The sequence below is a fragment of the Xyrauchen texanus genome, chromosome 40, assembly GCF_025860055.1.
Source record: "Xyrauchen texanus isolate HMW12.3.18 chromosome 40, RBS_HiC_50CHRs, whole genome shotgun sequence".
Classification (NCBI taxonomy): Eukaryota; Metazoa; Chordata; class Actinopteri; order Cypriniformes; family Catostomidae; genus Xyrauchen; species Xyrauchen texanus.
In genome coordinates, this window is record NC_068315.1 from 60,001 (window position 1) to 65,000 (window position 5,000).

The window sequence follows — 5,000 nt, forward strand, 5'->3', positions numbered from 1 at the left end:
GTTCCTTCAACACCACTCCTGTGTGTGTGTGTGTGTGATCCTCCAACACCACTCCAGTGTGTGTGTGTGTGTTCCCTCCAACACCACTCCTGTGTGTGTGTGTGTGTGTGTGTGTGTGTGTGTGTGTGATCCCTCCAGCACCACTCCTGTGTGTGTGTGTGTGTGTGTGTGTGTGTGTGTGTGTGTTACATGTGTGTGTGTGTATTACGTGTGTGTGTGTGTGTGTGTGTGTGTGTGTGTGTGTGTGTGTGTGTGTGTGTGATCCCTCCAGCACCACTCCTGTGTTTGTGTGTGTGTGTGTATTACATGTGTGTGTGTGTGTGTATTACATATGTGTGTGTGTGTGTGTGTGTATTACACATGTGTGTGTGTATTACGTGTGTGAGTGTGTGTATTACATGTGTGTGGGTGTGTGTATTACATGTGTATGTGTGTGTGTGTGTGTGTGTATTACGTGTGTGTGTGTGTGTGTGTGTGTGTATGTGTGTGATCCCTCCAGCACCACTCCTCTGTTTGTGTGTGTGTGTGTGTGTGTATTACATGTGTGTGTGTGTGTGTGTGTATTACATGTGTGTGTGTGTATTACGCGTGTGTGTGTGTGTGTATTACGTGTGTGTGTGTGTGTGTGTGTGTATGTGTGTGATCCCTCCAGCACCACTCCTGTGTTTGTGTGTGTGTGTGTGTGTGTGTGTATGTGTGTGTGTGTAGGTGTGTGTGTGTGTGTATTACGTGTGTGTGTGTGTGTGTGTGTGTGATCCCTCCAGCACCACTCCTGTGTGTGTGTTTGTGTGTGTGTAATACATGTGTGTGTGTGTGTGTGTATTACATGTGTGTGTGTGTGTTACATGTGTGAGTGTGTGTATTACGTGTGTGTGTGTATTACGTGTGTGTGTATTACATGTGTGTGTGTGTGTGTGTGTGATCCCTCCAACACCACTCCTTTCTGTGTGTGTGTGTGTGTGATCCCTCCAACACCACTCCTGTGTGTGTGTGTGTGTGTGTGTGTGTGTGTGTGTGTGTGTGATCCCTCCAACACCACTCCTGCGTGTGTGTGTGTGTGTGTGTGTGTGTGTGTGTGTGTGTGTGTGTGTTCCCTCCAACACCACTCCTGTGTGTGTGTGTGTGTGTGTGTGTGTGTGTTCCCTCCAACACCACTCCTGTGTGTGTGTGTGTGTGTGATCCTTCCAGCACCACTCCTGTGTGTGTGTGTGTGTGTGTGTGTGTGTGTGTGTGTGTGTGTGTGTGTGTGTGTGTGTGTGTGTGTGTGTGTGTGATTCCTCCAACACCACTCCAGTGTGTGTGTGTGTGTGTGTGTGTGTGTGTGTGTGTGTGTTCCCTTCAACACCACTCCTGTGTGTGTGTGTGTGTGATCCCTCCAACACCACTCCAGTGTGTGTGTGTGTGTTCCCTCCAACACCACTCCTGTGTGTGTGGTGTGTGTGTGTGTGTGTGTGTGTGTGTGTGTGTGATCCCTCCAGCACCACTCCTGTGTGTGTGTGTGTGTGTGTGTGTGTGTGTGTGTTACATGTGTGTGTGTGTATTACGTGTGTGTGTGTGTGTGTGTGTGTGTGTGTGTGTGTGTGTGTGATCCCTCCAGCACCACTCCTGTGTTTGTGTGTGTGTGTGTATTACATGTGTGTGTGTGTGTGTATTACATATGTGTGTGTGTGTGTGTGTGTGTATTACACATGTGTGTGTGTATTACGTGTGTGTGTGTGTGTGTATTACATGTGTGTGTGTGTGTGTGTGTGTGTATTACGCGTGTGTGTGTGTGTGTATTACGTGTGTGTGTGTGTATTACGTGTGTGTGTATTACGTGTGTGTGTGTGTATTACATGTGTGTGTGTGATCCCTCCAGCACCACTCCTGTGTGTGTGTGTGTGTGTGTGTGTGTGATCCCTCCAGCACCACTCCAGTGTGTGTGTGTGTGTATTACATGTGTGTGTGTGTGTGTGTGTGTATTAGATGTGTGTGTGATCCCTCCAGCACCACTCCTGTGTGTGTGTGTGTGTGTGTGATCCCTCCAGCACCACTCCTGTGTGTGTGTGTGTGTGATCCTTCCAGCACCACTCCTGTGTGTGTGTGTGTATTACATGTGTGTGTGTGTGTGTGATCCCTCCAGCACCACTCCTGTGTTTGTGTGTGTGTGTATATAACATGTGTGTGTGTGTATTACACGTGTGTGTGTGTATTACGTGTGTGTGTGTGTGTGTATTACATGTGTGTGTGTGTATTACATGAGTGTGTGTGTGTGTGTGTGAGATCCCTCCAGCACCACTCCTGTGTGTGTGTGTGTGTGTATTACGTGTGTGTGTATTACATGTGTGTGTGTGTGTATTACATGTGTGTGTGTGTATTACATGAGTGTGTGTGCGTGTGTGTGTGTGTGTGAGATCCCTCCAGCACCACTCCTGTGTGTGTGTGTGTGTGTGTGTGTGTATTACATGTGTGTGTGTGTGTGATCCCTCCAGCACCACTCCTGTGTTTGTGTGTGTGTGTGTATTACATGTGTGTGTGTGTGTGTATTACATGTGTGTGTGTGTGTGTGTGATCCCTCCAGCACCACTCCTGTGTTTGTGTGTGTGTGTATTACGTGTGTGTGTGTATTACATGTGTGTGTGTGTGTGTGTATATTACATGTGTGAGTGTGTGTATTACATGTGTGTGGGTGTGTGTATTACATGTGTATGTGTGTGTGTGTGTGTGTATTACGTGTGTGTGTGTGTGTGTGTATGTGTGTGATCCCTCCAGCACCACTCCTCTGTTTGTGTGTGTGTGTGTGTGTGTGTGTATTACATGTGTGTGTGTGTGTGTGTATTACATGTGTGTGTGTGTATTACGTGTGTGTGTGTGTGTGTGTGTATTACGTGTGTGTGTGTGTGTGTGTATGTGTGTGATCCCTCCAGCACCACTCCTGTGTTTGTGTGTGTGTGTGTGTGTGTGTGTGTGTGTATTACATGTGTGTGTGTGTGTGTATGTGTGTGTGTGTAGGTGTGTGTGTGTGTGTGTATTACATGTGTGTGTGTGTGTGTGTGTGTGTGATCCCTCCAACACCACTCCAGTGTGTGTGTGTGTGTTCCCTCCAACACCACTCCTGTGTGTGTGTGTGTGTGTGTGTGTGTGTGTGTGTGTGTGATCCCTCCAGCACCACTCCTGTGTGTGTGTGTGTGTGTGTGTGTGTGTGTGTGTGTGTGTGTGTGTGTTACATGTGTGTGTGTGTGTGTGTGTATTACGTGTGTGTGTGTGTGTGTGTGTGTGTGTGTGTGTGTGATCCCTCCAGCACCACTCCTGTGTTTGTGTGTGTGTGTGTATTACATGTGTGTGTGTGTGTATTACATATGTGTGTGTGTGTGTGTGTGTGTATTACACATGTGTGTGTGTATTACGTGTGTGTGTGTGTGTGTATTACATGTGTGTGTGTGTGTGTGTGTGTATTACGCATGTGTGTGTGTGTGTGTATTACGTGTGTGTGTGTGTATTACGTGTGTGTGTATTACGTGTGTGTGTGTGTGTATTACATGTGTGTGTGATCCCTCCAGCACCACTCCTGTGTGTGTGTGTGTGTGTGTGATCCCTCCAGCACCACTCCAGTGTGTGTGTGTGTGTGTACGTGTGTGTGTGTGTGTGTGTATTAGATGTGTGTGTGATCCCTCCAGCACCACTCCTGTGTGTGTGTGTGTGTGTGTGTGATCCCGCCAGCACCACTCCTGTGTGTGTGTGTGTGTGATCCTTCCAGCACCACTCCTGTGTGTGTGTGTGTGTGTATTACATGTGTGTGTGTGTGTGTGATCCCTCCAGCACCACTCCTGTGTTTGTGTGTGTGTGTATATAACATGTGTGTGTGTGTATTACACGTGTGTGTGTGTATTACGTGTGTGTGTGTGTGTGTATTACATGTGTGTGTGTGTATTACATGAGCGTGTGTGTGTGTGTGTGAGATCCCTCCAGCACCACTCCTGTGTGTGTGTGTGTGTGTGTGTGTGTATTACGTGTGTGTGTATTACATGTGTGTGTGTGTGTATTACATGTGTGTGTGTGTATTACATGAGTGTGTGTGCGTGTGTGTGTGTGTGTGTGAGATCCCTCCAGCACCACTCCTGTGTGTGTGTGTGTGTGTGTGTGTGTGTATTACATGTGTGTGTGTGTGTGATCCCTCCAGCACCACTCCTGTGTTTGTGTGTGTGTGTGTATTACATGTGTGTGTGTGTGTGTATTACATATGTGTGTGTGTGTGTGTGTGTATTACACATGTGTGTGTGTATTACGTGTGTGTGTGTGTGTGTATTACATGTGTGTGTGTGTGTGTGTGTGTATTACGCATGTGTGTGTGTGTGTGTATTACGTGTGTGTGTGTGTATTACGTGTGTGTGTATTACGTGTGTGTGTGTGTGTATTACATGTGTGTGTGATCCCTCCAGCACCACTCCTGTGTGTGTGTGTGTGTGTGATCCCTCCAGCACCACTCCAGTGTGTGTGTGTGTGTATTACGTGTGTGTGTGTGTGTGTGTATTAGATGTGTGTGTGATCCCTCCAGCACCACTCCGTGTGTGTGTGTGTGTGTGTGTGTGTGATCCCGCCAGCACCACTCCTGTGTGTGTGTGTGTGTGATCCTTCCAGCACCACTCCTGTGTGTGTGTGTGTGTGTATTACATGTGTGTGTGTGTGTGTGATCCCTCCAGCACCACTCCTGTGTTTGTGTGTGTGTGTATATAACATGTGTGTGTGTGTATTACACGTGTGTGTGTGTATTACGTGTGTGTGTGTGTGTGTATTACATGTGTGTGTGTGTATTACATGAGCGTGTGTGTGTGTGTGTGAGATCCCTCCAGCACCACTCCTGTGTGTGTGTGTGTGTGTGTGTGTATTACGTGTGTGTGTATTACATGTGTGTGTGTGTGTATTACATGTGTGTGTGTGTATTACATGAGTGTGTGTGCGTGTGTGTGTGTGTGTGAGATCCCTCCAGCACCACTCCTGTGTGTGTGTGTGTGTGTGTGTGT